The sequence below is a fragment of the Salvelinus namaycush genome, chromosome 42 (assembly GCF_016432855.1).
Source record: "Salvelinus namaycush isolate Seneca chromosome 42, SaNama_1.0, whole genome shotgun sequence".
In the NCBI taxonomy this organism is placed as follows: domain Eukaryota; kingdom Metazoa; phylum Chordata; class Actinopteri; order Salmoniformes; family Salmonidae; genus Salvelinus; species Salvelinus namaycush.
This window is the reverse complement of record NC_052348.1, coordinates 20,721,592-20,733,887: the sequence shown is the minus strand read 5'-3', so window position 1 is coordinate 20,733,887 and position 12,296 is coordinate 20,721,592.

The window sequence follows — 12,296 nt, the reverse complement described above, 5'->3', positions numbered from 1 at the left end:
GGGTCCTTATGAGTCATTGTCAGGACTGGAAGGGGGAGTGGGCCCGGTTCCTTCCCTGGGAGGAGTACGCCCAGAATTCACTTTGTCACTCCTCCACTGGGCTGTCTCCCTTCAGGTGTGTCCTGGGGTACCAGCACCGTGGACCCTGAGCCAGAAGCCCCTGCGGTGGACGAGTGGTTCCGGTACACAGAGGTTTGGAACGCTACCCACGTGAGTCTCCAACACGCCGTCCGCCCCCAGGAGTTGGCAGACCGCCACCGCAGTGAGGCACCCGTTTTCCATCCTGGTGATCGCTTCTGACTGTCCACCAGGAACCTTCCGCTCCACCTGCCGTGCCGGAAGCTGAGCCCCAGTTTGTGGGGCCATTCAAGGTCCTCCGGAGGGTCAATGAGGTAACTTACCGATTACAGCAACCTGATAACTACTGGATCTCACCGTCTTTTCACGTTTCCCTCCTCAGGCCAGTCGTTCCTGGTCCCCTGGCTGATGCCGTTCCCCCTTACTCTGCGTCTCCTGGACATCAAGGGAAGCCCCGCCTATGTGTCAGATACCTCTTTGACTCCCGACATCGTGGGGGTCGGCTCCAGTACCTGGTGGACTGGGAGGGGTACGGTCCAGAGAAGCATTTCAGGTGGACGACATTCTAGATCCCAACATCATCCGGGATTTCCATTTTAGGTTTGGAGTTCAGATGTGTGACCTTATGTTCTGATGTTGTGACCTTTGTTTTAAGTGAATGTCTCTTTTCCATGTACAATACCATTAAACGTCAGACTCTACTCCCCTACGGATGTTGTTTATATGGTATTAGTTAATCTATTTAATGGTTTGGGAAATTATTAAATAAAGAGAAATGAATTGCATTTCAAAAAGCATGTTGTGAGGTTTTGCATTATTTGTGTACCTGTATGCTTAGATAAATAATGGTATAGTGTACTTTAGGGTTGTATTGTGGTTTTGGTACAGCGGGGAAATGAAATGTCAACAGTTACTGTAGTAAAAGAAAATTGGGCTAAAGATGTACAACTAACCCAGGAAAAGATCTGTAACGGCAGCCTTCCTCCTCTTCACGAGAAGAGAAGGTGTAGCAGGGATCGGACCAACACGCAGCGTAGCCAGTGCTCAACATGTTAATAAAACGAAACTGTGAACATTTACAACAATACAAAATAACAAATGTGGCAAACCGATACAGCCCTATCTGGTGCAGAGAAAACACAAAGACAGGAAACAACCACCCACAAAATCCCAACACAAAACAAGACACCTAAATATGATTCCCAATCAGAGACAACACAAAACACCTGCCTCTGATTGAGAACCATATTAGGCCAAACATAGAAACAGACAAACTAGACACACAACATAGAATGCCCACCCAGCTCACTTCCTGACCAAATACTAAAACAAGTAAAACACACAAGAACTATGGTCAGAACGTGACAGTACCCCCCTCCTGAGGTGCGGACTCCGAACGCACCACCTAAAACTGTAGGGGAGGGTCTGGGTGGGCATCTGTCCGCGGTGGCGGCTCCGGCGCTGGACGAGGACACCACTCCACCATTGTCTTTGTCCCCCTCCTTAGCGTAGTTTGAGTGGTGACCCTCGCCGCCGACCTTGGCCTAGGAACCTTCACAAAGGGCCCCACCAGACTGAGGAGACAGCTCCTGACAGAGAGGTAGCTTATAAACTGGAGGTAGCTCAGGACAGAGAGATAGCTCCGGACTGAATGGCAGCTCCGGACTGAATGGCAGCTCATGACTGAATGGCAGCTCATGGCTGGAGGGCAGCTCATGGCTGGAGGGCAGCTCATGACTGGAGGGCAGCTCATGACTGGAGGGCAGCTCATGACTGGAGGGCAGCTCATGATTGGAGGGCAGCTCTATCAGCTCCTGACTGGCGGGCGGCTCTAGCAGCTCCTGACTGGCGGGCGGCTCTGGCGGCTCCTGACGGGCTGGCGGCTCTGGCAGCTCCTGACTGGCTGGCGGCTCTGGCGGCTCCTGACTGGCGGGCGGCTCTCGCGGCTCCTGACTGGCGGGCGGCTCTGGCGGCTCCTGACTGGCGGGCGGCTCTGGCGGCTCCTGACTGGCGGGCGGCTCTGGCGGCTCCTGACTGGCGGGCGGCTCTGGCGGCTCCTGACTGGCGGGCGGCTCTGGCGGCTCCTGACTGGCGGGCGGCTCTGGCGGCTCCTGACTGGCGGGCGGCTCTGGCGGCTCCTGACTGACGGGCGGCTCTAACGGCTCGGGACAGACAGCGGCTCTGACGGCTCGGGACAGACGGACGGCTCAGATGGCGCTGGGCAGGCAGGCAGCTCAGATGGCGCTGGGCAGGCAGGCAGCTCAGATGGCGCTGAGCAGGTAGGCAGCTCAGATGGCGCTGAGCAGGCGGGCAGCTCAGATGGCGTTGAGCAGGCAGGCAGCTCAGACGGCGCTGGGCAGGCGGGCAGCACAGACGGCGCTGGGCAGGCGGGCAGCTCAGACGGCGCTGGGCAGACGGACAGCGCAGGCGGCGCTGGGCAGACGGGCAGTGCAGGCGGCGCTGGGCAGACGGCCGACTCTGACCTGCTGAGGCGCTCAGTAGGCCTGGTGCGTTGTGCCGGAACTGGTGGTAACGGTTTGTAGACACGCACCTCAAGGCTAATGCGGGGAGCAGGAACAGGGCACACTGGACTCTCGAGGCGCACTATAAGCCTGGTGCGTGATACCAGCACTGGTGGTACCAGGCTGAGGGCACGCACCTCAGGGCGAGTGCGGGGAGAAGGAACAGTGCGTACAAGGCTCTGGATACGCACAGTAAACTTGGTGCGTGGTGCCGGAACTGGTGGTACCGGGCTGGAGACACGCACCACAGGGAGAGTGCGTGGAGGAGGAACAGAGTTCTGAAGACGCACAGGAAGCCTGGTGCGTGGTGTAGGCACTGGTGGTACTGGGCTGTGGCGAGGAGGTGGCGCCGGATATACCGGACCGTGAAGACGTACTGGCTCCCTTGAGCACCGAGCCTGCCCAACCTTACCTGGTTGAATGCTCCCCGTAGCCCGACCAGTGTGGGGAGGTGGAATAACCCGCACTGGGCTGTGCTGGCGAACCGGGGACACCATGCGTAAGGCTGGTGCCATGTACACCGACCCGAGGAGACGCACTGGAGACCAGATGCGTTGAGCCGGCTTCATGACACCTGGCTCAATGCTCAATCTAGCCCGGCCGATACGTGGAGCTGGGATGTACCGCACCGGGCTATGCACCTGTACAGGAGACACCGTGCGCTCTTCCGCATAACACGGTGTCTGCCCGTACTCTCGCTCTCCACGGTAAGCCCGGGAAGTTGGCGCAGGTCTCCTACCTGACTTCGCCACACTCCCCTTTAGCTACCCCCCCAAGAAATTTTTGGGGTTTCTTCTCGGGCTTCCTGGCCAGCCGTGTTCCCTCATAACACCGGTTCCCCTTCGCAGCTGCTTCCGCTCTCCTAGCTGCCTCCACCTGTTCCCATGGAAGGCGATCCTTACCAGCCAGGACCTCCTCCCATGTGTAGCAACCCTTTCCGTCCAACACGTCCTCCCAAGTCCATTCCTCCTGGTACCGCTGCTGCTGCTGCTGCCGCTGCTGCCCGTTACTACGCTGCTTGGTCCGAGTTTGGTGGGTGGTTCTGTAATGGCAGCCTTCCTCCTCTTCACGAGAAGAGAAGGTGTAGCAGGGATCGGACCAACACGCAGCGTAGCCAGTGCTCAACATGTTAATAAAACGAAACTGTGAACACCTACAACAATACAAAATAACAAATGTGGCAAACCGATACAGCCCTATCTGGTGCAGAGAAAACACAAAGACAGGAAACAACCACCCACAAAATCCCAACACAAAACAAGACACCTAAATATGATTCCCAATCAGAGACAACACAAAACACCTGCCTCTGATTGAGAACCATATTAGGCCAAACATAGAAACAGACAAACTAGACACACAACATAGAATGCCCACCCAGCTCACGTCCTGACCAAACACTAAAACAAGTAAAACACACAAGACCTATGGTCACAACGTGACAAGATCATGAACTATATAACGTAGGGCCCTATAAAATAGGTTATATTTTCACACTTTTGTTATCGTAAAACAACAACATTTGAGGTTTTAAGTCCACAACAATGCTTAAACCCCATCAGGAGACCATTTTTAAAGTCTGTGAAAAATCAAAGAAATGTTCATTTTGGGTGTAGATACCCTTTAATTTAGCTGTGCTAGAGCCTTGCTTGGTTAGCAGTGTTTCTGTAGCACATGTGATTGCAGAGTTTGCTAAATAAATCACCACTGAAGAAAATAATTATATCGTTCTGCCAGGTATAAATAGACTACTTTGTAATTAACATTTAATTGAGAATGATTTTGGGAAAGCCTACATCGTGGCAGACAAATGAAGGGGCATTCCTGCATTGTTGCCTCTCCCGAAAGTTAAAGGCAAATACAAGTCACTTATGCATTTTGTTCAAGTCTTATCATCTTTGGCAAATTCATTAATGTTCTAATAAATTCACTACATTGATGTTTATTAAGTTCAATACATTTTAGCTTCTACCGGGAAACCAAAACGTTTCCAAACTGGAGATTTAAACAATGGAGAATCCTCCAATTCCGGTGTTTTCGCTCCACCTCTTGCCATTAGAACTAGTTCCTGGCTACGCCTCACAAAAGTAGAGTTTAAAAAGCAGCCAATTAAGATTAGAATGTTGATTACATAGACTCAAGTTGTTTTAACGGAATAGCCTGCAATGTTTTTTTCAGCTCAGACTTACTCAGAGGCACACAACACATTGTAGGAATAGCCTATAGGCCGAGTGTTTTTATTTACATTTATTAAACTGTATATATATATTTGTATGTATTCATTTGGTTTAACCGTACTGACCAAACCGAGGTCCTGTACTGAATGGTTCGGTAAGAACATGTGTACTGTCACACCCCTACAATACTGTGTAAGAGTGTATAACATAGCAATTATGCATCCATAATAACAACATTAATCAAATCAATCACCCATTACAAGATGATAGACAGCAGTAAAAGTGCTTTTGAATTTGTCTTCCTGCTAGTTAATTAACAAGTTGTTTAAATGATTCAGTCTTTCTTCTAAATATTGCACACACTTCTACTTATCACAAACCTGTGTATTTCTCTCAGGAGCTGGAATGGTTCATGATTTGAGACTGGTTCTAGCTGGTCTGGACAGAGTGGGGAAGAGTGCAGCAGGGAACACCATTCTGGGCCAAGAGGTGTTTGAATCCAGTGTCAGTTTCAGGTCACTGACCCTGAAGAGTGAGAGCAGAGAAGTAGAGGTGTGTGGGAGGAGAGTGATGGTGGTGGACACTCCAGGTCTGCTCAACAGTGACCTCTCTGAAGTTAGAGGGGAGATGGAGAGGTCTTTGTCTCTCTCTACACCAGGTCCCCAGGCCTTCCTACTGGTCATTCAGCTGGGCCGCTTCACAGAGCAAGAGAAGAGAGTGATGGACACACTGGAGAAGATGTTAAGTCCCTCTGTCAGTGAATATACCATAGTGCTCTTTAGTTATGGAGACACTTCCGTAGAGCTGTTTTTTTGAGAAGACCAAAACCTGAAGAAAGTGGTTCAGAAATGGAAAGGCAGTTTCCAAGTGTTCAACAATGATGTTAAGGGCGATACCAATCAGGTCAGAGAGCTTTTAGACAAAGTAGAACACGTACTAAGACAGAGTATGCAATATTATGTGAAAGACATGAAAATGTAAAGGAAATTCTGCATTCCATTAAAACGGATCCAATTGTCCATTTTGGCAATGGTGCCATTACTTGTGAGTTGGCAAGTAGGATGCGAACTGTGGAGAAAACAATTAGCGCAAGATCAATGAATCTGGAAGGTGAAAGTGAGTTAGGAGGGAGACTTTGGGACACAGTGCAGGCAGCAGGCATGATGACGGGGAAAGGATTCCTGTATGTGACAGAAGCAGTAGCACTGTTGTTATTCATTTAACAAATATGAAGATAGCTGAATAATTACACTAAACATCTAGCAATTCTACTTTGGATTTGACTGTGGATTCTCACCAGGATGTTTATCAAAGCATCAGAGCCGGTGAACAGTGCTAGATTTGTTTAAGGGTCAATAATCATCTGCATTCGAAACACACAATATATACAAAAGTATGTGGACACCCCTTCAAATTAGTGGATTTGGCTATTTCAGCCACAATTGAGGATGCAACCATGCAATCTCCATAGACAAGCATTGGCAGTAGAATGGCCTTACCGAAGAACTTAATGACTTTCAACGTGGCACCGTCATAGGATGCCACCTTTCCAACAAGTCAGTTCGTGAAATTTCTGCCCTGCTAGAGCTGCCCCGGTCAAATGTAAGTGCTGTTATTGTGAAGTGGAAACATCTAGGAGCAACAACGGCTCAGTGGCGAAGTGGTAGGCCACACAAGCTCACAGAACGGGACCGCCCAGTGCGGAAGAACATAGCGCGTAAAAATCACAACACTCACTACTGAGTTCCAAACTGGCTTTGGAAGCAACTTCAACACAATAACTCTTCATTGGGAGCTTCATGAAATGGGTTTCCATGGCCGAGCAGCCGCACACAAACCTAAGATCACCATGTGCAGTGCCAAGTGTTCCTATTTCAGCATGACAATGTCTCTGTGCACAAAGCCAAACATTGAGTTATCAATACCTAATTGGTAAAACACTGACTTCCATGTATAATAGCATGTGAATCACTTCTTTACTATTCTGTATTGTCATTGAAACCATGGTGATTATTGTGTCTACTGATATCCACAAGATGTGGTAACTACTCTTCCACTTTGAATAACATTTTGAATAAATATTTTCAGAATCTCTAATCTGAAACACACACGCATGACAGGTACCTGTCGTGGTCGGTGAGGATAGGCATGTCTCAGGACATACCTCCACAGCAGTACCTCCACAGCAAGGGCATCTTCCACAGAGAACTCACCTCCAAAGTACAGTGCTTTCAGAAAGTATTCATACCCCGTGACTTATTCAATTTTTTTTTTGTGTTACAGCCTAAATTCTAAATGTATTAAATAGACCATCTACACAAAATATCTCATAATGACATAGTGAAAGCATGTTTTTTGAAAAGATGGCAAAATTATTGAAAATTAAATACGGATAAATCTGTACTGAACAAAAATATAAACACAACATGCAACAATTTAAACGATTTCACAAAGTAAGAGTTCATATAAGGATATCAGTCAATTGAAATGAATGAATTATGGGGCGGCAGGTCGCCTAGTGGTTAGAACAGGTAGCCTAGTGGTTAGAACAGGTAGCCTAGAGGTTAGAACAGGTAGCCTAGTGGTTAGAACAGGTAGCCTAGTGGTTAGAACAGGTAGCCTAGTGATTAGAACAGGTAGCCTAGTGGTTAGAACAGGTAGCCTAGTGGTTGGAACAGGTAGCCTAGTGGTTAGAACAGGTAGCCTAGTGGTTAGAACGGTGGGCCAGTATCTGAAAAGTTGCTGCCTCGAATCCCGGAGCTGACAAGGTAAAAAGCTGTCATTCTGCCCTTAACAAGGCAGTTAACCCACTGTTCCCCGGTAGGCCATCATTGTAAATAAGAATTTGTTCTTAACACATCTGCCTAGTTAAATAAAGGTTAAATAATAATTAGGCCCTAATCTATGGATTTCACATGACTGGGCAGGGGCCCTGCCAATCAGAATGAGTTTTTCCCCACGAAAGGGCTTTATTACAGACAGAAAAACTCCTCAGTTTCATCAGCTGTCTGGGTGGCTGGTCTCAGATGATCCCGCAGGTGAAGAAGCCGGACGTAGAGGTCATGAAATGGGAATGAGCTGGCGTGGTTACACTTGGTCAGCAATTGTGAGACCGATTGGACACACTGCCAAATTATTTAAAACAATGTTGGAGGTGGCTTATGGTAGAGACAAGTAACATTACATTCTCTGGCAACTACTCTGGTGGACATTCCTGCAGTCAGCATGCCAATTGCATGCTGCCTCAAAACCTGAGACATCTGTGGCATCGTGTTGAGTAACAAAACTGCACATTTGAGTGTTGCCTTTTATTGTTCCCCGCACAAGGTGCACCTGTGTAATTATTTAATATGTTTTGGGACTCAAGACATTTCAGCTGTCGTTTTTTATTAATTTGTAGCAATACAAAAAGTAATTTGTTCGGGAACATTGTTTGTAACATGTTTTCACAACAAAGATATTTCATTAAACTGTTGCCAGCCCCTCTCTGTGTTTGAGAAAAGAATGAAGAAGAGAGAGGAGGAGATAGAAACGCATGGTGGTGAGATATTCTGTAGTTAAAAGTAATGTCTCAGCCAATTAATTATTAAAATAGAGTTAAAGGTTATTTCTCAGACAATTCATTATGAAAATATAAAGCTAGCCCAAATATTAGTCTATTCAACATCAAATACAAATGTATTGATGGATAACTCTGTAAGGCGCCTTGCACAATCAACGAATCAAACGCATCGCCTAGGTCTATACGTTATGAGTCCATGAGTCTATACGTTAAGACTCATGGATAAAAAGTTTGTAGCGTAGCATAAGGTAACCAGTCCATTCAGTATGCACACTAAAAGGTCCACACTTAAATGCAATTGCTATTATTTTTTATTTTATGTACATGCTAGACCAATTATGTACCAAAGACATCTTGAATCTGTTTTTTTAAATGTTTATGCCATGCATAATATGTATTGTATAACAGCACAATCATTATTTTAATTAAGTTGGGCTCTACAGGCCTAAAGTACGCATATGCATAAGCTCTAATATGTGTACGGGTGTTTGAATAAATCATCGCCTTAGAAAATGCTGTCCATTTAGTTGTGTTAGGCTTTGAAACAACATCCACAACGATCATCTTTTCCACTCAGTTTCAACCCGTTGGTTCCTCAAATTTACCAATCACAGTGAGGTGTGTTAAAATAACTTTTCTGTTGTGATGATGTGTTTGATGTGATTTTCGAATTGCATTTGCTTCTACACCTGCATTGCATGCTGTTTGGGGGTTTAGGCTGGGTTTCTGTACAGCTGATGTAAGAAGGGCTTTATAAATACATTTGATTTGATTTTATGTCAGAGTGGTTAGTGGGACAATAGAGCCCTGAGTACCAGGTCATTAGCGACCGGATGGTCGTGCATGAAAGGAGATTATGTTTTTTTATTTATTTTTTATTTAACCTTTATTTAACCAGGTAGGCAAATTGAGAACACGTTCTCATTTACAATTGCGACCTGGCCAAGATAAAGCAAAGCAGTTCGACACATACAACAACACATAGTTACACATGGAGTAAAACAAACATATAGTCAATGATACAGTGAAAAAAAATAATAAGTCTATATACAATGTGAGCAAGTGAGGTGAGATAAGGGAGGTGAAGGCAAACAAATATATGTATAAATAAATAAAAATATAAAAAGGCCATGGTGGCGAAGTAAATACAACACAGCAAGTAAAATAAAACTTAAAACACTGGAATGGTTGGTTTGCAGTGGAAGAAAGCGCAAAGTAGAGACAGAAATAATGGGGTGCAAAGGAGCAAAATAAATAAATAAATACAGTAGGTAAAGAGGTAGTTGTTTGGGCTAAATTATAGATGGGCTATGTACAGGTGCAGTAATCTATGAGCTGCTCTGACAGCTGGTGCTTAAAGCTAGTGAGGGAGATAAGTGTTTCCAGTTTCAGAGATTTTTGTAGTTCGTTCCAGTCATTGGCAGCAGAGAACTGGAAGGAGAGGCGGCCAAAGGAAGAATTGGTTTTGGGGGTGACCAGAGAGATAAACCTGCTGGAGCGCGTGCTACAGGTAGGTGTTGCTATGGTGACCAGCGAGCTGAGATAAGGGGGGACTTTACCTAACAGGGTCTTGTAGATGACCTGGAACCAGTGGGTTTGGCGACGAGTATGAAGCGAGGGCCAGCCAACGAGAGTGTACAGGTCGCAGTGGTGGGTAGTATATGGGGCTTTGGTGACAAAACGGATGGCACTGTGATAGACTGCATCCAATTTATTGAGTAGGGTTTTGGAGGCTATTTTGTAAATGACATCACCGAAGTCGAGGATTGGTAGGATGGTCAGTTTTACAAGGGTATGTTTGGCAGCATGAGTGAAGGATGCTTTGTTGCGGAATAGGAAGCCAATTCTAGATTTAACTTTGGATTGGAGATGTTTGATGTGAGTCTGGAAGGAGAGTTTACAGTCTAACCAGACACCTAGGTATTTGTAGTTGTCCACATATTCTAGGTCAGAGCCGTCCAGAGTAGTGATGTTGGACAGGCGGGCAGGTGCAGGCAGCGATCGGTTGAAGAGCATGCATTTAGTTTTACTTGTATTTAAGAGCAATTGGAGGCCACGGAAGGAGAGTTGTATGGCATTGAAGCTCGCCTGGAGGGTTGTTAACACAGTGTCAAAAGAAGGGCCAGAAGTATACAGAATAGTGTCGTCTGCGTAGAGGTGGATCAGAGAATCACCAGCAGCAAGAGCGACATCATTGATGTATACAGAGAAGAGAGTCGGTCCAAGAATTGAACCCTGTGGCACCCCCATGGAGACTGCCAGAGGCCCGGACAACAGACCCTCCGATTTGACACACTGAACTCGATCAGAGAAGTAGTTGGTGAACCAGGCGAGGCAATCATTAGAGAAACCAAGGCTGTCGAGTCTGCCGATGAGGATGTGGTGATTGACAGAGTCAAAAGCCTTGGCCAGGTCAATGAATACGGCTGCACAGTATTGTTTCCTATCGATGGCGGTTAAGATATCGTTTATGACCTTGAGCGTGGCTGAGGTGCACCCATGACCAGCTCTGAAACCAGATTGCATAGCGGAGAAGGTATGGTGGGATTCGAAATGGTCGGTAATCTGTTTGTTGACTTGGCTTTCGAAGACCTTAGAAAGGCAGGGTAGGATAGATATAGGTCTGTAGCTGTTAGGGTCAAGAGTGTCCCCCCCTTTGAAGAGGGGGATAACCGCAGCTGCTTTCCAATCTTTGGGAATCTCAGACGACACGAAAGAGAGGTTGAAAAGGCTAGTAATAGGGGTGGCAACAATTTCAGCAGATAGTTTTAGAAAGAAAGGGTCCAGATTATCTAGCCCGGCTGATTTGTAAGGGTCCAGATTTTGCAGCTCTTTTAGAACATCAGCTGACTGTATTTGGGAGAAAGAGAAATGGGGAAGGCTTGGGCGAGTAGCAGAGGGGAGGGCAGTGCTGTTGTCCGGGGTAGGGGTAGCCAGGTGGAAAGCATGGCCAGCCGTAGAAAAATGCTTATTGAAATTCTCAATTATAGTGGATTTGTCGGTGGTGACAGTGTTTCCTATCTTCAGAGCAGTTGGAAGCTGGGAGGAGGTGTTCTTATTCTCCATGGACTTTACAGTGTCCCAGAACTTTTTTGAATTTGTGTTGCAGGAAGCAAATTTCTGCTTGAAAAAGCTAGCCTTGGCTTTTCTAACTGCCTGTGTATACTGGTTTCTAGCTTCCCTGAAAAGTTGCATATCACGGGGGCTGTTCGATGCTAATGCAGAACGCCATAGGATGTTTTTCTGTTGGTTAAGGGCAGTTAGGTCAGGAGAGAACCAAGGGCTATATCTGTTCCTGGTTCTAAATTTCTTGAATGGGGCATGCTTATTCAAGATGGTGAGGAAGGCATTTTTAAAAAATGTCCAGGCATCCTCTACTGACGGGATGAGATCAATATCCTTCCAGGATACCTCGGCCAGGTCGATTAGAAAGGCCTGCTCGCTGAAGTGTTTCAGGGAGCGTTTGACAGTGATGAGTGGAGGTCGTTTGACCGCTGACCCATTACGGATGCAGGCAATGAGGCAGTGATCGCTGAGATCTTGGTTGAAAACAGCAGAGGTGTATTTGGAGGGCAAGTTTGTTAGGATGATATCTATGAGGGTACCCGTGTTTACGGAATTGGGGTGGTACCTGGTAGGTTCATTGATAATTTGTGTGAGATTGAGGGCATCAAGCTTAGATTGTAGGGTGGCTGGGGTGTTAAGCATGTTAAAATTTAGGTCGCCTAGCAGCACGAGCTCTGAAGATAGATGGGGGGCAATCAGTTCACATATAGTGTCCAGAGCACAGCTGGGGGCAGAGGGTGGTCTATAGCAGGCGGCAACGGTGAGAGACTTGTTTTTAGAGAGGTGGATTTTTAAAAGTAGAAGTTCAAATTGTTTGGGAACAGACCTGGATAGTAAAACAGAACTCTGCAGGCAATCTTTGCAATAGATTGCAACACCGCCCCCTTTGGC